This window comes from Zootoca vivipara, chromosome 1 (genome assembly GCF_963506605.1).
Source record: "Zootoca vivipara chromosome 1, rZooViv1.1, whole genome shotgun sequence".
Taxonomy (NCBI): Eukaryota; Metazoa; Chordata; class Lepidosauria; order Squamata; family Lacertidae; genus Zootoca; species Zootoca vivipara.
The window spans coordinates 122929519-122950658 of NC_083276.1; the positions used below are offsets into that span (position 1 = coordinate 122929519).

General features: G+C 44.2%; 1 protein-coding gene across 1 annotated transcript in view; it reads right to left on the minus strand.

The window, feature by feature from the left end:
* The window catches only part of HECW2 (HECT, C2 and WW domain containing E3 ubiquitin protein ligase 2), a 189295-nt gene extending 177259 nt beyond the window's left edge, over window positions 1–12036 (minus strand). The window contains exon 1 of the mRNA XM_060273161.1: window positions 11056–12036. The gene's annotated coding sequence lies outside the window, so the exon portion shown is untranslated. The remainder of the gene's footprint in view (window positions 1–11055) is intronic.
* Window positions 12037–21140: the final 9104 nt, after the last annotated feature.

Consider the following 21140-nt stretch of genomic DNA (forward strand, 5'->3'; position numbering starts at 1 on the left):
AGGTATTCCCAAGAATGGCAGATCCTAGATATAGGGAAACTGTTCCCTCTGGCCCCATCTAAACAAGATTTTAGATATTTGTACTTGTGTAATTTTATTTCAAGGACTATGGAACTTCCTGCCACAGTAACTGAAGAGTTCCCCAATGTGACCCCTTTTCTGTTGCTACCCATTTTCTTTTAAAACTTCCTGGTACCTTGCATGAGATTGAAAATAACGTTGGGGGACGGAGCAAAATAAAACATAATATTGTTTACTCAAAGGGTGCTTTGTACATAAAGGAATACTGATATTTGTGTCTTACATGTGCCTCATGAAGATATCTAAAGATTCAAGAGACACGTTGCTAACAGCCTCCGAGAGGTTTTTATCTCAAGCCAAATTCCTGAAAACTTCAACCCAACCAGAATCACTCACAGCCTAACCCAGCTACCAAATATTATTTTCCTCTGACACCCAAACTCCTCCTGTTGAACTTCTGGCTGCTTGGGTCGGTTAACAGAACAGCTTCTTTACCTATCACTGCTAACGTCTCTGTTCTTCTAATATTTCACCAAAGTAACTATCACACTGGGAAATAAATATTAATATTCAGGCCTTGGCTGTCCACCTTCAGCAGCTTTCTTTGATCTTTGGGCTCACACCTCCACCTAACTTTCCCAATTGACTTTTTTTGAACCTCCACTCACAGTTAACTTTTTCACTGACTAGAGCAAGAATAAGAGAAGACAGCATCCTCTAGATGCTGTTGGATTCCTAGTCCCATGAGCCCCAATTAGTGTGGCTAACGGTCAAGACTGGTGGGAGCTGGAGTCCAGCAACATCTGGAGGACTCTACTCCTGCCAATCAACGCCTGTTATTTCAAAGACCAATTAATATGAATTCACCTGGTACAGGCAATGGTTCCGCATGCCTTCTCCCCCTCTCAGAACCTGTCACCAAGCATCTGCCACTAAACAGGCTTGCAACAGAGAAGCAGCACATTGCAAAACACCTTGATCCTTGACAGTTACACTCCAACATCAGAAATCTTTCCCAAAGCACAAACCGTCATGTGCACAGCATTTTTCCACATCGGGAGACCTCCCTGTTAAGAAGGTGGGCAAGCTTAGCAGCTGCAAACAAATAACAGCTGATAATTTTGTTGACTAAGCAAAGCCAGGAGACCTTTACACCAGACGGGGCCAATCCAAGGAACCAATGTTGAACACACTTTTCCCGATCTGTGTCTGAAGAGGCCAGTTAAGTTTCACATACAAAGTAGTTAACTAAGTTAACTAAATTAGGTTCCAGCATTAGGCCAGGAAACTTTTGGTTCCTATTCTGGTCTTGCAGACACCATCTCCCTTGCCTTTTGAAGCGCTCTGGGCCCAGTCAAGGTATGATGTGGAGGGAAACAGAGAGGACTAAAGCAAAACAAAGCAGCCTCTGCCACTTATTGTCCACACATTCTAATAGAGATGTGCATCTATGCAGAAAAATGGTTAGGTATACTGGCGGAGGGGGAGCCATGGACATTTGGCACATCCTGAAAAATCTAAAACTCAGGAAAGGACTGTTCATATAAATGCCTTCACATATTCATGAGCTTGTGAGGTGGAAAGCAGAGGGAAATTGCTCCCACAACGCCACACAACCTTCCAATGTGCCTGCTGACCTGAAGGTGCGCATTCAGCATCAGTCTGAGAAGAACGGCTACGTGCGCACACATGCTCATGCCTAGCACCCACACATAAGAGCAGGAACCCTTTCCACTGATGCCAACCATGTGGCAGACAGGAGACATAGTCAATGGTTCTGTCAGTAGTGGAGGGATGTGGTTTACAGGCACTTCCCCCACTTCCCCCACTTTATGCATTCATATGCTCATGAGTCTGTTTATGGGAACTATCCTGGAGCACATGTTTAAAGCTATACAGTATCTCTCTTATTTCAGCAACAAAACGCGAAGGGAAACAAGAGTACGCCAAATTATTACATCTGAAAAGGCACCATTGTTTTTGCATAGTCATACAAGAAGTCTCATAAGAAACTCAATTAATCTGTTTGAATTCGAAGAGACTTACAAAGTCAAATTAATATTCAGATCTCACTAGGCTCTGTGTGAAATATATATATATATAGTAATCCAAAGTCTTACAATTACTGCTGGAAGCAATTTTGTACTACTAATCATTTTCGATTGTATCTCAACCAGTAATCTAAAAAGCTCAGAAATGGAAAAAATCTTCAAACTAATCTGCTAAATCATATAATTAATTGATTTCCTCCCCAAATATATTTAGCCACCATAAAATTAGGTCCTAGCCATTAAAGCTAAAATAGAGCATTATATGTGTAAGTTGCGTATCAAAAATGTTAATCTAAAACAAGGCTACAGAGATTAAAATTTAAATTATTCCAATGCCACCTTTACCAGCAGAGGTCCTAATTTGGTCCATGAGTTCATTATCCATGAAACCCCAACCACCTGCCCCACACCTGATGACATATTACGTTGTATGTCAGGCAGATAAAGGCATGGCTGTAAAGGAACGACCAGGAGCCTTAAAGTGCACTCCTGTCAGCACAGATCAGCACTGACAGGAAGTCCCAGTGGGACTGACTGCCCCAGGGAATTTTCTATCAGGAGTTTCCAAATGGAAGCCCCACTTTCAGCAGGAATATTACCCTGCAGCTATTTGCAAAAGAAAGAAAGAAAAGAATCATTTCCTTTGAAGTTGGGTTACCTGACATCATGGTGGTAACAGGTGATTGCTTGCCAAATGAACATTTTGCCAACCTTGATTTTAAAAAAATGAAGTACCCTTGGCATATGCACAGCTTTGCATTTTAAACTCAGTAAAATGTTAGCACCATCATGACCACAGGAACAAAAGGGGATTCGCTTCTGCTGCCTGCTGCTAAACACATTTACTTGAGAATAAACACCGTTTTGTGGCAGAAAAAAGATAATGCCTATTTCTAAAGTAAAGCTAAGCTTCTGAAACCATCTCCATGTCTGGCTGGCCACCCTGACTAGATATCACTGCCTTTTAATGCTTGTGGCTCTGGGAAACACCTGATCGTGTTCCAAATGAAAAAGCACATTGAGAGCCAGGGGAGGAATACATCAACTCATTCCACACAAATATTACACAGTGTTAAAGGATGCTCAACACTTAAAGATTATCTGGGAATTTAGCATTCCTAATGTTTTCCAACATGCTTTTGCTTCATTCTGTGGCCGTGCACAGCACCGGTGTGAAACCGAAATTTGTTTACAGTAGCCTGAATGCCTTCACTTCTCCTTTTGTTGTTTCTATCATTCTCCTCCAACTCCCCCTCCTTTCTACTCTGAAGAAACAGCCCTTTTCACCTTCCTGTTCATCGTTTTCTTTCTGCAGCTACTAAGCTTCACCTGCTGGGATTAATTAGCTGTGCTTCTGACACCACGCAAACAATGCAAGCAACTCACAGTGACAATAAAACACAAAACACAATGGTAAAGCTGCAGGTGACAACACACGTCAAGGCAAATCTTGCATTAACCTTGATTCTCCCCCACCCTATAAATATCTTCCTCTCAAAGGCTGCCTGTCATCAGCATATAGAAATCAAGTGATAACTTGCACATCTGAGCTGGTCCCTAGAGTGCCATCTCACACCACCTTGAGACAGAACACAGGCCTATCATTAAGCAGAGCAAAGCGGCTGTATCAGAAGGCAGAAGGCGCTGGACAAAGTGGGGAGGTGCTGGCTGGGAGTGCTGAGCCCCAAAACAATTTCCTTCTGCTAGTGGCCAGAACTGTGTGTGCCAGGCTTCCATAGATACGGAAGCATGGGAACGATTATGGATATGGATAGAAAAATTTACAGCATGTTATGGTTTAAGAGAAATTTATATGAAAATGATATATTCTTGGTATCTAACACCGAGTAAACTGGCAAAAATGTATAAATCTAAATCAAACAAGTGTTGGGAATGTAAAGAAGGTTCTTTTCATCATATGTGGTGGTTTTGTAGTTAGGCTAAAGCTTACTGGGAAATGATATGCAATGAAATGAAAAGGATGTTTAAAATAACTTAAAATATTTAAAAAGAACAGAATCTTTTCTTTTGGGAATTATAGGGGCAGAAATCGTACAGAACTTTATTTATGTACGCTACTACAGCAGCAAGAATGCTACTTGCCCCGAAGCGGAAAGAAGCAGAAGTCCCAGTAAAGGAAGAATGGATACAAAAACTTATGGAATATGCAGAAATGGCAAAACTTATTGGAAGAATAAGAAATCAAGATAACAAACTTTTTATAAATGGAAATGGCTTATTGAATATTTACAGATAAACTGTAAACAGATAAAAACATTAGCAGGATTACTGTAATAACCTGCAGTTTTATAAGAGTATATATCTACAGTAGATAATTAAATGAGAAAGTTAAATGAATTTGGATATGCAGAAGACATTAAAAATAAATTTAAGGAACTGCAGAAAGAGGGGGAAGGGAAAAACTTTTGAACAGTGAAATCGATTGTAAAATTAATGAAGTGTATAAACTTGCAATGTATAAATAAAAAGAAAGAAAGAAAGAAAGAACTGTGTGTGCCAGGCAGGCAGACCTGAACTGCTGTCTTCAGGTACAGTGGAGCAGTGTTTCTCAACCTTTTTTGGGCCAAGGCACACTTGTTCCATGAAAAAAATCACGAGGCACACCACCATTAAAAAAGTTTAAAAATTTAACTCTGTGCCGCCCTATATTGACTATATAATTATGACTGTAAGAAACACTTGCCAATTGCTGTGTTGGTTGCAATCTCCTGTAATAAGGCTTCACAAGCCGCTGATTTCTCTGCCAGCACAATTCTTTGCTCAGCAAGTTTCAGGTTGAGCTCATCCAGCCAGCTTCTTTAAGTTTGTCTAAAACCACCCTCCCGTGGTGGTGGCTGTTGAGAGCTGCGCTCGCCCCGCGTCGTGACCCGGCTGGCTTCCTTTCCGGTGGGTCAGTGTGACAATGCAAACGTGACAATGCAAATCGCCCTTCTCGTCACCGCACGTCGCGGCACACCAGCCAGCGTCTCGCGGCACACTAGTGTGCCGCGGAACATTGGTTGAGAAACGCTGCAGTGGAGGATGCTGTCCCATCACCAGTGCTGAAGCTAAGATACAGCTGCCAGTCTGGTGAAGCACTATTATGTGAAATGGGAGAGGAAATGACAGCTTGTTCTTCACCCAAGGCAGCATAAAACCATGGGATGTTCCTGGATGTGACAAAGAAAAGCTGCAACCCAAGCTGAGTCGGAAGGATGCATACCTGTGTGTCCAAAGAACCTGTCACGTCACGGTCCATTGTTGGGAGTTTGGTAATTCCTAGTTCCACATCCCATTTTAAAGTCCCCTATTTATCAGATTACATTCTGGGGCAATAAGGGGCCAGTTGGCAATAAGGGGACGCGGGTGGCACTGTGGTCTACACCACTGAGCCTAGGGCTTGCCGATCAGAAGGTCGGCGGTTCGAATCCCTGCAACGGGGTGAGCTCCCGTTGCTCGGTCCCTGCTCCTGCCAACCTAGCAGTTCGAAAGCACGTCAAAGTGCAAGTAGATAAATAGGTACCGCTCCGGTGGGAAGGTAAACAGCGTTTCCGTGCGCTGCTCTGGTTCACCAGAAGCGGCTTAGTCATGCTGGCCACATGACCCAGAAGCTGTACACCGGCTCCCTTGGCCAGTAAAGCGAGATGAGCGCCGCAACCCCAGAGTCGGTCACGGGATTACTGGAGAAGGCTGGGCCTTTTGAGTAGAGCAGCTACTACTATTTATCGGCTCAGTTTTGGCTTGTTCATTGCTAGTCCAATGTCAGAGCTTTGTGTTCCCAGATCATAGCCTACACCTTCCCTCTAGCCTGAACCCTGCCTTGACTTACTGTGTCTTGACTTGCAGCCTGTTTAAGATTGCCAGGCCACAGAGCACAAGAGTCACTATGATGAAACTCACTGCTGCAGTGAAGGGTCAACTGTGTATTCTTGCTTTGTGTACATTCATCATCATTATTGTTGTTGTTTTTGTTTCATTTCTATACCGCTTTGTATTTTTAAGGGGGTGGGGACCTCAAAGCAGTTTGCAACCTACATTAAAACATCAAATGAAACAATCCAGAATAAAACATTGCTGAAGAAAGTCAGGTATAATGTATATATTCAAAGCAACATAACTAACAGGATACAAAAATATTATCTTAAAAGATTTCTGAAGAAAAATATAAGTCAAATATAAGATGCACCTTTAAAGAAGAATAATTGGCAAGAGAATAAAAGATTCTATACATTAAGCTTAAAATAATTTTTATATACATTATTTTGTATACGCTTTGAGGTTTGTTTGACTGACAAATCAAGTGGTATATAAATTTATGAAATAAATTCTATTTAAATTGTCGATATCTGTAGTTTTTGCATTGCATTTCTCTTTAACCTCTACGCTTACAATCCGCTCCCCCACCCCACTCCACCAGCCCTGTATATATGTACCCACAAGTGAGAATTGCACTTCATGCATCTGAATGAAAAGGACTCCAGTCTACAAAACTTTGTTTGTCTTTAAGGTGCCCCTTTAAGGGGAAGAAATGGAGGCAGTGAGAGATTTTACTTTCTTGGGCTCCTTGATCACTGCAGATGGTGACAGCAGTCCCGAAATTAAAAGACGCCTGCTTCTTGGGAGAAAAGCAATGACAAACCTAGACAGCATCTTAAAAAGCAGAGACATCACCTTGCCAACAAAGGTCCGTATAGTTAAAGCTATGGTTTTTCCCAGTAGTGATGTATGGAAGTGAGAGCTGGACCATAAAGAAGGTTGATTGCTGAAGAATTGATGCCTTTGAATTATGGTGCTGGAGGAGACTCTTGAGAGTCCCATGGACTGCAAGAAGATCAAACCTATCAATTCTGAAGGAAATCAGCCCTGAGTGCTCACTGGAAGGACAGATCCTTAAGCTGAGGCTCCAATACTTTGGCCACCTCATGAGAAGAGAAGACTCCCTGGAAAAGACCCTGATGTTGGGAAAGATTGAGGGCACAAGGAGAAGGGGACGACAGAGGACGAGATGGTTGGACAGTGTTCTCGAAGCTACGAACATGAGTTTGACCAAACTGCGGGAGGAAGTGGAAGACAGGAGTGCCTGGAGTGCTATGGTCCATGGGGTCACGAAGAGTCGGACACGACTGAACGACTAAACAACAACAACAAGGCGCCACAAGGCAATTTTTTTACTATGGTTGGTGATAACATAGTGAAAGGTTATTAAATTGAGAACAATGTAATATAAACATACGGAGAGAAGCATTGCTCACACTCTTCATTAGTCACAGTGCTGGGATGCAGTTTTGCCATGTGCACTGTTCTTTATTAAAGAGGTTTGCTGAAGTGTGCAAAGTTCACATGGAAGACTATGGCAATGAAACGGGTCAGCAAGCCCATTAGCTGTACCTGAACAGTTTGCATCACAAGAGTGGAGGTGCTGATCTCTATTAAAACTACCTAAGCTGACTGTGGAAAGATTTATATTACATTGCAAGAGTGAGCATTCTTGCCTCTGTTACAGCTGCCTGTAACCATACTAATTGGAGCAGAGATTATTGTGGATTTACACGTTATCACAGGGGTGAAAGCATTTTTGCTGACTTAACTACCTTTTTAAATTAATCACTGCCATTCATTCCCTATGAAGCTCGTAGTAATGGACTTCAGATTTAGATGGGTTGTAAGGGCTGTGGTCCTGCTGTAGAAATATTGTTCTAATGCAACACATATTTGCCTTTGCAATTAACGCCGTTGCTTTTTTTATAGTACAAAAAAATTGCATGCCTGAGAACTTTTTGTTTTAATTATCAGCATTTGCCTACCAGTGCTCTCGAAACATTTTTTCGTTCAACTTACAGATTGAGCAGTGGTAGAAGCAGACAAAACTGTTACAGAGTATGAGTCAAAACAACATTTCCCCCCTAAAATCCATGTTTTGTCCAAGCTTTTGTCACCAAGCTTAGCGTTCCATATAGTATTATGGCTCTTCCAGAAAAAAAACAAAAAACATTTCCATATTTGTAGTTAACAGTAAGAGACCTCCTGCAAAATTTAAATCACAATATCAAGGAAGAGCCTTTTCCACTGAATAATGCAAGCAGGGAAAATCTAAAACAATTTGGAACAAATTGCAAAAAAAGGGGGGTATCTGAATCAGGGACAGAAATTCCCCAGGCACCAGCCATATGTCTAATTACAACCACATGGATGATATACAGATGCCAGGTTGGCAACTGACTTCCCCATCTGGCTGCCCCCTCCAGCTTTCTTAAGCAGGTAAGCAGAAGAGCTTGTTTACTGTATTCATATCCCACTTTTCTCTCCAATGAGCATATGGTTCAATCCCCCTTATCCTACAACGACCCTGTGGAGTAGGTTAGGAGGCTGTGACTGGCCCAAGGTCACCCAGCGAGCTTCATGACTGAGTGGGGATTTGAACTCTGATCTCTCAGGTCCTAGTCAGACACTAATCACTAACACCACACTGGCTTCCTGGAACACTTCTGCTGCAGGGCATCTATATAAATTAAGTAGATAAATATGGGGAAAGCAAAATTTCCCTTAGAGAAGGATCTGAAATATTTTCCTTGAAGCTTGAATTTGTTTTATTCCGGATTGTTTTATCTGATCATGTTTTAATGTGTTGCAAACCTGAGATTTTTTTTCTCTTTAGAATATAAAGCGGCATAGGAATGAAATAAATAATAATGTACTAATAATAACTTTAATTGTAAAAAAATGAATTGCCTAGACATTCTGTTGCGATAACTGTAAGCTAAGGTGCCATGGGGGGGGGGGGGGGCAATTGGCTAATACAGTATATGAGTTTCCAACAATGATCTGATTTAAACGAAAAGGCAGAAGTCAATTACAACATGCCCATTCAGAGAGAGTCAACATGTTTGAAAAACTAAATTCTTTCATCAAAGGCAACCAAAATGTAGGTTCTGCTTCACCATTTAGTGAGTCAGTTGTTTACTAGAATGTAAGCCTGAAAATATATTGACTAGAAAAGGAGCAATTTGTTAAAAGCAGTGGGGGGAGCAACTCATCATTTGAAAGGCCAGCAAGAAAACCATCATCAGTTTCAATCACATTTACATTTTACTTCTCAAGTTTAAGGAGTACATTTTCTCTCCTAAAAGCAAAAGCACATTTTAAAATGATTTTTTATATAAAGCACTTGATCCCACTTGGCATTAGGGAATTAAGAGTCATTTCATTTATGTATTAAGTAAAAGATTTTTATACATTTGTCATTTCAATTATTATTTGTTCTTTTCTGCTTTCTTTCCTTGTGAAGCTGTTCAGAATGGAAAAGATGCACTGAAAATTAGTGGCACAGTCAACGTTCCAAGTAGCTTGTCAATGAAAAAAAGGCAAGCTAAACAGAAGGAACCACCAGAAATATGGTTAAATGTGTACAGAGCTTTTAAAGTAAAGCCCATACGGCCTAGGGAAGACAATTATGTATTGGGTGTTTTATAGAAAAAAATTTGTTGCAAAACTTAAAGCTTCTTAACATATTGACTAAAAGGGGGCATCAAAGAAGTCTATTTTCAATAAAGAAGCAAACCATTTAAATTGTCGCACAGAGGCTATCAACAGCACCCAGTTATATAACAGCCATCCCATCCAAAATGAAGTGTTAGTGACACCATTAACCTTCCCAAGGAAATACTTCCTTTCCTTTCTTTAAATATTTCCTGGTTTTTGTGTAAGGTTGGTTCAAAAGAGCCCAAAGAAATTAAGATCTCCAGCAAGCTAATTCTCCAGCAAAATGAGATAAGAACAAAGCTCAGAATCAAAATAAGCCAAATCCTAAACATTGCCAGCTGGTTCATATTTTTATATGGCAGCTATATTTAAGCAAAAAGGCAAGTAAGTCCCTGCACAGTACAAGGCCCTATACAAAAATCTAGTCATTTGTAGCCTCGCACCCAAGAATTTAACGAAGACATCAACCTGGTGTCAGAAGCAAAACATTGAAGAAAGGCAACTGAACTATACATAACGTATAAACTGAAAGGCTGCCTATGACTGGCTTATGTCCAATACAACACGCTCAGATGCTTTCAACTAAGCCAGTTGACAGAACGCACTCCTGAGCCACCTTTCTCCTTTTCCCTGCAAATTCCTTCTGAATTTGACTCCTCACCACCGGAAACCTCAAAAGCCAAATGCTTCCACAGATTCAGAGGCTGATTGAACTACGTCTGGGTTTCAGGAGTTTCCTGCCGTTTTTTCAGACCGTAATTCTAAGTCCCAGGGCAGCCAACCCCGGACTGGCCTCTCATAAGGAAATCCTTGTGTAATCGCCCTGTATGTGCGCACGCACACATGTGCGTGTGTGCATTAAGCACAGAGCGTGAGTTCTGTAGGAGACGATGGCCATAACGGTACAGAGGAACCTGACACACCTGCCATTATCCTGCATGCTGCGGGAAACCGCACACAGGAAAGGCCAGGTGACTTTGTGCCAGGGGTGCCAGCTTGATTAAAATATGGGGCAGGAGGGCAGGTAAGCCCCACCCCACATAACAACAGAGGTGTGGCACATGCACACCATTTGAATGGTAATGCCTGTCAACTTTAGGGGGCCCCACCCCCTCCAATATCTTATGGGGGGAAGGGCCCTCGGGCCCCTGGGAGTTGGCTCCAGGTATCCTCTGCCCAACAGTTCCCCCTTTCCATGGATGCAAAGGATGCCGCCAAGACTCTGGCTGCCTCGAGGAAATGACATAACAATGCCATGGGTGCGTGTGCGTATTCGTCCTCCTCCACCAGCAAAACTGACTCACGTTTGCATCCTGTATCTTCCCCTGTGGCCAAGATGCTGTGGGAAGGGCGAGCGCGCGCCTAGCGGCGCCCAGCAATCAAGCAACCCCCCACGCAAACAAAAGCAGCATCTTTCCCTCCATCCTCCTACCTGCCGTGGGAGGAGGAGCAGCAGCAGCAAATAAACCAGCACCCACCCCAGGCATCCTTCCATTCAACTCACCTCCAGCAACGCCGTCTGCAGCCGGGCACCTGCGCGAGGGGTGGAAGGAGAAACAAGGCCCCGGGGGGAGGGCGGAGAGGTTGCCAGCCGCCGCTGCTGCGCTCCGCTAGGCGAGGACTCGGCGCCCGCCTTGCTCTCCTCCATGCAGCGAGCGACACCTCTCTCTGGCGAAGGATGCTGAGGAGAGGAATGGAGGAAGGGAGAGGCTGCCCCAGTCCTGGAAGAGCAGCCCCCACCCTTTCGTCTTCCCTTCAACCTGAGGCGCTGCTGCTGCTGCTTCCTAATCCTTTTTTTTCCTGCCTCCCCTCTCTTCTCTCTCTCGCGCGCTCCCGGCAGCCGCCTCAAAGTCCCCTCAGCCTGCGCCTTCTCTGGCGCCTGGGCGCGGGCATCTTCCTTGTTGACGAGGCTCCTCCGTCCTGGAAAAGGCGGGAGAGAAAGGAGGGAGGGAGGGAGGGAAGGGAAGGCGAGAGACCCGCCTGTGCTCAAGGGAGCGGCAGGCCCAAGGAAGCAACCGCAGCAGCAGATTTCGACTCAGCGAAAGGCTGCGGGCGGCGAAGGCGAGAGCGCCAAAGCGCGACTCGGTGCCATGTTCTCCGGAGGCAGCGCCGAGGAGGAATGGAGAGAGACGGGTTGAGAGGCGCGCGCGGCGTTTAGCTGTCCAGGGAGGAAACGGGAGGGGCGCGTGGCCGTGGCGTTGCCTACGCTGAGGTGTGTGTGAGAGAGAGAGGCGAGACGGAGCTTTAAGGAGAACCGCAGCAGCTTGCGCAAACAGACGCTCTCCAAGCGCGAAAGCCGCCGCCGCCGCTACATTCCTTCCCCGTCGCCTCTGCCTTCTTGCTTCCCTCCCAGCTGCTGCTGCTGCTGCTGCCGCCTGTGGGTGGGGAGCTAACCCTAACCTCCACCTCTTTGCAGGGGCTGCGGAGGGAGAATTGTGGGTAATCCAGCTGCGCTCCTTCTCTCGCTCTCTTGGGGTCTCTCTGCCTCTCCTCGTCGAACCCGCCTACCCCCTCGGAAGCCACGGCGGACGCCGCCCCCTAGAGCAGCTGCCCGGGAGCGCGGCAAGGCGTCGGGGCTCCGCCAGGAGTCTCCCTCCGCTCCCTCCCATAAGCGGAGACCTTCCCGTGTGTGGCTGTTTCTTTCAATTGTTTTTGCGTGTGGAGACCTTTTAACCACCCCCAGAAATAAATTCAGGCAAGACTCAAATTTTAGGTTTGGTTCTTTTGGCAGAATTTAGGCCACAACTTTATTGATTACAATCAAGTGAGTGGTTGCATAGGCTCTGGTTCCACTAGCTCCCTGCACCCTTGCAGGTAGCGCTGACCCAGGGCTCCAACCATAGATCAGCCTTGGGTGAACACCTGAGACAGTGGCAAGCAGGAGCCCTGCTAGGCCTCCACCCAGATGTCCCCTGGACTCAGGCTCCGGGCACAACCCCTCACAGGGAAGACCAACCATGAGTCCATGGATTCCTTTTAGAGCAGTGGTCCTCAACCCCCGGGCCACGGACCGGTACCGGTCCGTGGATCAATTGGTACCGGGCCGCCCAAGGAACATTTAAATATAATTAAATTAAAATTATTAAATCAAAACAATCTAAATAAAATATAAACAATCAACGTTCCCCCCTCAGCGGGCCGTGGTAAAATGATCAAACATTGACTGGTCTGCGGCAATAAAAAGGTTGGGGAGCACTGTTTTAGAGGGATACCCAACGCATAGGGATAGCTAGGCATCCTGCCACCCCTATCCACCTGAACTAGAGCCTATCCACAACCTTACAAGTTGTGACGATTTGCTACACGGCAGGTGAAACCCAAATGGCACCAGCCAATCAGCGAAGTGGGGAAAAGTCCTGCCATGCCCCTGTCCAAAGACAGACGACCCACAACGGCATAGCAAGGGCAACCCCTAAATATAGGGAGAGGTGGGCGGGTGTTCCGATGCACTGGCCCAAAAGAGGAAGCTCAGGGACACGTGCATGGGCTTATATAGAGGTCCCTCGATTGCTTTGACTGGCGTCCCTCTGGCCCAATTGCACCCAGGATCGAGGGACCTCCAATAGGGTGTTGTGGCTATCCAAATGTTCCCACCCACAACACAGGGTCTGGTTGCCAGTCACACCACAACACGTGCCCTCTTCTTAGGAAGGATCCCTCCAACATTTCTCTGATGAAAATAGGGATGTCCTATATATCTCTTATACATTTTAGCAAGCCTACTCTGATGTAAATACCACCTGTAAATCATTTTCAAGTACCGGTAGTTCTTCAAGGTATAACGTGCTGCACAAGTGCTGGAGATGCAATGAGGTCTTTCATAGGTGGTGGACCTGTAAAAGGCTAATAGAGTATTGGGAAATAATTTATACAGTGGTTCCCCGGTTCTCAAATTTAATCCGTTCCGGAAGTCCCTTCCAAAACCAAAGCATTCCAAAACCAAGGCGCCCTTTCCATAGAAAGTAATACAAAATGGGTTACCGTAATTCGTTCCAGACTTTTAAAAACAACCCCTAAAACAACAATTTAACATGAATTTTACTCTCTAACGAGACCATGAAAGCAATAATCAATGTACTGTGCTATAAAATAAATAAGACAGTATTGTAGATGGTGAAAATTAAAATTAATTATTTTTCCTACTTGCTCTGATGCTAGTCATTGTTTGGAGGGGTGGACTTTTATCCATTTCCGCAGTCACACAATCAATCAATCAGCTGAACTGGGTTCCACACAGCCACAAAAACAAATTAACCAAAAAAGCTTCAAAAACAAAAACGCAAAATAGATAGCAAAACCAAAAGCACCAAATACAGTGGTACTTTGGTTCTCGAACTTAATCCGTTCCAAAAGTCCATTTGACTTCCGAAATGTTCGAAAACCAAGGTGCAGCTTTTGATTGGTGCAGGTGCCTCGGAAACAATAGCTGGCAGCCACATCGGACGTTCAGCTTTTGAAAAACGTTTGAAAACAGGAGCACTTCCGAGTTTTCGGTATTTGGGAACCAAGGCGTTTGAGAACCAATAACCAATAACCACTGTAGTTCTCCTTCAAGGAATAACATGCTGCATAAGTGCTGGAGATGCAGTTAGGTATTTCATATGTGACGGACCTGCAAAAGGGTAAGAGTATTGGGACATAATTTGTAATGAGTTGGAAAAAATGTTTCCAAAAAAAAAACCAGAGTCCTTTTTGTTGGGGATAATTCAGATGGCAATTCCCAGATTTCAAAAAAGGTTATTTATGTACGCCATTACAGCGGCCCGTGTTTTGGTAGCCGGAAAATGGAAAACGAGTAAAGTCCCGACTAAAAAAGAATGGCACCTTAAACTGATGGAATATGCGCAGCTTGCAGATCTAGCATATAGAATAAGAGAACAAGAAGAGCATTTATTTAAAGAAAATTGGAAAATGTTTATTGAATATATGGGGAGAACTGTGTACACTTGAAAACGTTGGCAGCTCTAAGAGATTCAACAGTGTGAATACGTTTTGATGGAAGTAATGGAATACTGAATGGTTTAGTTTATATAAAATATGCAGGGATTTATGCTATGCAAAATGAACCATGGAAAGAGAAGAATTATTATTATTTCCCATGACCCTGAAATTGAGTCTCATTCTCTCCTCACTGAGCTAATCCAGTGATTTTCGATATATATATAGATGTCTTCTAAAGGTTGTATACTTATCTCCTTGGCTCAAAGGTCACATAACTCTGTACCCTCTGATGGAAATATGGATATCCTACCATACATTTTTATGATGAAAATAGGGGTGTCCTTAGGAAAATCAGAACATTCTGGGATCAAATCAGACACCGGGACAGCTTCTGTAAATTCAGGACTGTCCCTTTATTATTAAACATTTTCTTGGGTTACAAAAGCACATACATCATCTCTATTTTCAGTTCTTAAAGTCCTTTCTAAAGCTGAGTTCTATTCTATCCCCAAGGTTATTGATGCATTTTAAATGGACAAAAAAAAGCTGAAATAATTGAACCCAGTGAGACTTTCTTCCAAATAGACATGCAGAGGGTGACACTTGTAGGATTTCTTAACAGTGAAATCTTAACTAATCTGAGTTATGTGACCCATAATACGAACTCTTGCTTAAGCAGTGCTTTATTTTGTCAGAAGGATGTCAACACAGACTGTGTACACATTACCCTTTTAAAGCGAAGTGGTCCTGTCCCCCCCCCCTCCACTGCACTTCAAATCGCATTTGCACATCGTTGAACACATCAGTACGGTTAGATGTGTTTTCCATGTGGCCTGTCCACACACACACACACACACACACAGGGAGTAGAGAGAATACATAGATATATTCATATGATGTACGTTTCAAATCGGAGTGAAAATGGTTTGGTGGGAAAATGCATCAAAACGCGGGATTTCTCATGAATGCAAGATAGATGTGGATTGTGGCTAACGTACATACAGTGGTACCTCGGTTTACAAACACAATTGGTTCCGGAAGTCTGTACTTAACCTGAAGCGTACTTAACCTGAAGCGAACTTTCCCATTGAAAGTAATGGAAAGTGGATTAATTCGTTCCAGACGGTCCGTGGAGTACTTAAACTGAAGAGTACTTAACCTGAAGCAAACTTTCCCATTGAAAGTAATGGAAAGTGGATTAATCTGTTCCAGGCGGGTCCGCGGAGTACTTGAACTGAAAATACTCAAACCGAGGCGTACTTAAACCGAGGTATCACTGTACATGGCTTCACAAACCAGCGGTGAGAGTATACTGGATACAGAGTAAACAGGTAAAAAGATAAAGGTAAAGGACCCCTGGATGGTTAAGTCCAGTCAAAGGCGACTATGGGGTTGCTGCGCTCATGTCGCTTTCAGGCCGAGGGAGCCGGCGTTTGTCCACAGACAGCTTTCTGGGTCATGTGGCCAGCAGTACTAAACCACTTCTGGCGCAACGGGACACCGTGACAGAAACCAGCATTCCTTACGATGGTTTCAGGGTACACACACGCACACCCCGAAAGTGGCTAGTGGTCATCACGGAACCTCATTTTACCACGTGGGTGGCGCAGGGCACCGTGGCGCCGGCCTGCCAGGAGGGCGCCGCGAGTTGCGCCTGCCCGCTGGCCGCCGGTCCGCCGGTCCACCGGTCCACCGCGCAGCTGCGCGCTGCGCCCACCCGCCCACCGCGCTGGGAGACGGGGCAGGAGGGCGCCGGAGAGATCACGCTGTGCCTGCCCGTCCGCCCACCGCGCTGGAAAACGGGGCGGGAGGGCGCCGGAGAGATCCGGTGCACCACGGCGCGAGGGGCGCTTAAGACGGCCCTGCCTTAACAGAAGAGGGGGTTGATCTTGGATCTCCCTTCTGAAACCTCAGGCCTGGCTGAACCCATGCTGCTGAACCCATGATTTGTTTTGTTGTGGGTTAGCATGACTGGCTGGTTATAAAGGTCTTAACATCCAGCTGGGTTTGGCTTATCGCCAAATACAGGGATTGGTGCTTTTGAGTGCAAAACAGAGCAATGAGGATAAATGGTTCGCCGTTTATTTTTTTATAAGTTATGGGCTGTACCCTTTAATAGCAGCTAAGCAAGGCTCTCCTGTCTGCCTCGACAGTGGGATCAGTCAAGGCCATGTCTAGCAGTCAGGAAGAAAGCACTTCTGTGATGGACAGGCTACAGACACACAGGGAAACTGTTGCCCAAGGGTTGACAGACTTGCGTCCCCAACAACACACCATATAAAACAGAGATGGCACTTCCTTCTGTTGTACCTCAGGCAGAAACAAGGAAAGGGGGAAAGAGCAATGTGGGTGACATTCACTGAATATTGCAATACTACCTGAGGTTGAAAAGATGAGAGTTGCAGGCATTCATGCCATTGTGGAGCCCAGCAATGTGCTCTCGGGAGGTGGTAATCCTATACGTGCTTACCTGGGATTAAGTTGCATTGAACTCAATGGGACTCACTTCTGAATAAACATGCATAGATTGTGATCAGAGTCGTAGCTCAACAACATGGCAGCGGCCGGAGACCATAAAGTTGGCTACCTCTGCTTAAAGTCTCGTTCTTGTTTTGATGTTGTTTCCGTTATTATGAGTCAACCTCTGAATGCAAACCCAGCTTTGGCCTTTCTATCACTATACAGTGCTCTAAACCATGGGTCTGCAAACTAAGGCCTGCGGGCTGGATCAGGCACAATTGCCTTCTGGATCCGGCCTGTGGACGGTCTGGGAATTGCCACGTGAATCGCCAGCATGCGCGTTCTTTCCCTCTCCCTCATACGGCGGTGGCAGCAGCCCCTCCTCCTGGCTTCTCCCCGCCCTGCCTAGAGAAGGAAGGGGGCTGGGCTTTGTTGGTGCCAGCAGCAGCAGCGCTCAAGCGGATGCCATTTTAAGCAGCCCCTCTCCAGAGCCCTCATTGTCCTGCCGCCACCGCCACCAGCCCCTGCCACTCGCAAGACACAGGTAAGCAGCCACCGGGGCTCGTGGTGCTCTTGCATCATTTTTTATTTTTTATTTTCAAAATATAGACCTGCCAACCACAAGGTCTGAGGGATAGTGGACCGGCCCCCTGGTGAAAAAGGTTGCTGACCCCTCCTCTAGACCCTCCCCTTATATATATAAAGATCATGTTGGAATTCTGGAAGCCAAGACTGAAGTTTGAGGCAAGCATTATTTGGTGAGAGAACCCTACCCTAGTGTCGTAGTCCTTTGGCCAGCCACGGCAGAGCTCGGTGGAGGAAGAAGCCAGCCAACCAGCCGAAGCTCAGGGTACTTGCCTGGAGGCAGAGTCCGTATACAAGGTCCAGTCCAGTCCTAAGTTCAGGAGTATCTCAGTTCACATAGTCTGACGATCTGGGGTCAAGAAAGATGAGAGTCCAAGGTCACAAGAAGCAAGAAGCAGCAAGGTCTGGCCAGGAATGACAGATGTTGTTTCCAACAACTGACTGAGGTTGGAAGCCCTGCTTAAGAAAGTTGGTTCTGCTCAGGAGCAAGAAGGCTGATCAGCAGCAGGTGGAGTCACTCTGGCTTCTGCTCCTTCAACTCTTGGCCCGTGACACCCAGCGAAGCTTTACCATCACACAACATGTAGCAAAGTAAAGGGTGGAAATATAGTCTGTAAAACCTTTAAAATGTGCCCTTCCAGTGAGCCCCCAAATATCCCCCTTTAAAAGCTATTTCCAAGCTATCATCTATATCAGTGGGTCCGCGAGCTATGCCAGAGGGGTCCGCAAGATGCTATTAGAATAAAAAATATATTAAATATATTTCATATGATAACAGATTTTTTGTTTTGGCCGCTTCCTGCATGAGAAGAGTCTAGCGCAAAACTAGAATTAGATAGAGGCAGTAGTTCTGCTGTATGCCGTTAGGTGGCGCTTTACAAACACTACTGTTTTGCAAAGAGGCAGCGCACGCATTCTACTAACACTCACCTCCCCAAGATGCTTTGCGCGCGTCGGCTTCATTTGTGCGCTACTGCACAGGTACCCTGTCTTCTCCATTCCCCTCCCTCCTCCCTGGCGTGCGCTGCCTCTTTGCAAAACAGTAGTGTTTGTAAAAAAAGCATTGTTTTTCACGGAAGCTACAGTTCGCGTAGTTAAAAATGGACCGTTGGTTAAAAAGTGGTTCGTTAAAACGACAAAGGCCTACAGATGAAGAGGAAGAACTGTAAAAAATGTATAAATATAAAATATAAAAAGACTCTTAATTTGGCTCTCACTTTTTAATTTTAGGATTAGGAATTAATGGGGGTCCTTGTCACAATAGCGGCTCGATGAGGGGTCCTCGAGAAAATTTTGTTGGGAACCCCTGATCTATATATAATCAATTTTGAACGAGAAAAATGGGGGAAAGGATTTTAAGATTAGGATATTCTCCTTTTACAAAACAGAATATAAAAATATGACATAGAAAAAAGAATAAGAACATCCTAAAAGTTAACAAAAAATGAGAAACTACACCCCACCCCCACCACTTGTGACTTCTAGCCCCTCCTATATAGGGTTTATATTACCCTATTGTATTGCATACCTCATTCTTTTATCATTTCCTTTTTTTTACTTTTTGCGCCCTTCATACATCTGCTACAAGATTCGCTTTTTCTACCTGCTTCTTTAAATATTGTTTAAATGATTTCCAATCCTTTCCCGCTCTCTCTTCACTTAACCCTTTCAATACCCCAACTTTTATTGCTAAATTTTGATATGTTGTTAATTTAATTAGCCAATCTTCTTTACTCGGAATTTTATCACTTTTCGCGAGGAATTGGAAAGGTGTGAAAATCATTAGATGTGGTTGATGGAAGTCTCAGGCTAAAATAGCCAAAATGTTGTATAAGATAAGATGAGATTATATAATAATAATAATAATAATAATAATAATAATAATAATTTATTATTTATACCCCGTATACCCCGCCCATCTGGCTGGGTTTCCCCAGCCCCTCTGGGCGGCTTCCTACCAAATATTAAAACTGTACAGCATTAAACATTAAAAACTTCCCTAAACAGGGCCGCCTTCAGTTGTCTTCTAAAAGTAAAATAGTTACTTATTACCTTGACATCTGCAGGGAGGGCGTTCCACAGGACGCGTGCCACTATATGTTCTGTTTGGAAAATATATGCAAAAACTAATAAAAATGTATATTAAAAAAGAACAGAAAATAACTTTACTACCCTATTCCAAATTTTGAAGAGAGAAAAAAAATGTACATGGAAGCTATATTTGTATGAAACCCTTAAAATATAAAGATTGTGTATGTGAAAAAAATATCAGTGCAAACAATATGCTTTTAACCAGTAATAAGTACACATTTCAAGATTTCTAGAGTCATTTTATGGATAGAAAAGGCACTAGGCCATTTGTGCTACTTGCTTCTGAGTTCACTTTGAGGAATTTCTCTCACACCTAAATGTATGTGGTACTCAGCTTCATCTGACAAATGCTGGAGAGCACAATAAATTTTATAACATCAAGTTCAGAGAGGGGTCATGTCAGGCCAGGATTGTGCCTGGGCATCAAGCACACAGGCTCCAGCATGGGGATAAGAACAGGCTAGATCATGGCAATAATTCATTTAAAAAACCAAAAATGAAAAGAGAATCTGTAATATTTTTTAGCTAATGAAAACAACTGCAAAAGATGGGTCTATTTGTATTATAATATGTTTGCCAGGGCAGAGACACCCAACTATAGTGAGATCTATCTCCACATGAAAAATGGCTATTGCCCAAAAGATAAGCTTCTAGGATTAGATCCTTTTAAGCTGTTTCTAGTTTTTGCGTGTGTGTTTTCAATGGACTAAATATGATTATTCAAGTACATTCAAATAAGATGCTGCCATCTGCTCTGTACGTACGATAATTGATATAGTCTGAGATAGAGTTCTACGGTATGGATAATCAAATACTGATTCATACCCGCTGCAGATCTTATTTCTCAGATTGCCATGTGGATCCTACAGCTGATGTTCACGGATGATGTACATGATAAATAGCTTAGAAATGGACTATTTCTACCCATACTGATGTGTCCTTATAACTAGAGGTGTGTCTGTGCTGGCTGCTTTTGCCAGGATAGTTTTGGTGGCCAACCAGTGTCTGCCATACACGCTACAGGAAACAGGCAAAAATACAGCCATACCTCGGAAGTCAAGCGCCTTGTGAATCGAACATTTTGGCTCCTGAACACCGCAAACCCAGAAGTGAGTGTTCCGGTTTGCGAACGTTCTTTGGAACCCAAACGTCCGGTGTGGGTTCCGTGGGTTCCGATTGGCTGCAGGTGCTTACTGCAGCCAATAGGAACCCGCGCCTTGGTTTCCAAACGTTTTGGAAGTTGAACGGACTCCTGGAATGGATTCCATTTGACTTCCGAGGTATGACTGTAAGGACAACATGGGGGGGGGGACACAAATTCCCCTCCCCACCCAAAGTTTGGGAAATTGACAAAGAGTTTATTTCTTATAAAAACAATAAAACCAGGAAGACAGCAAAAAATGTTGGGGGGAGAAGAAAAAGCCTTACCCCCCCCCCACTTTAAGAGTTAACTTGAAACTGGGAATGAAGATTCACTTACGAGAAAGTGTTTCTTTCAACTTGCTCTTTAAA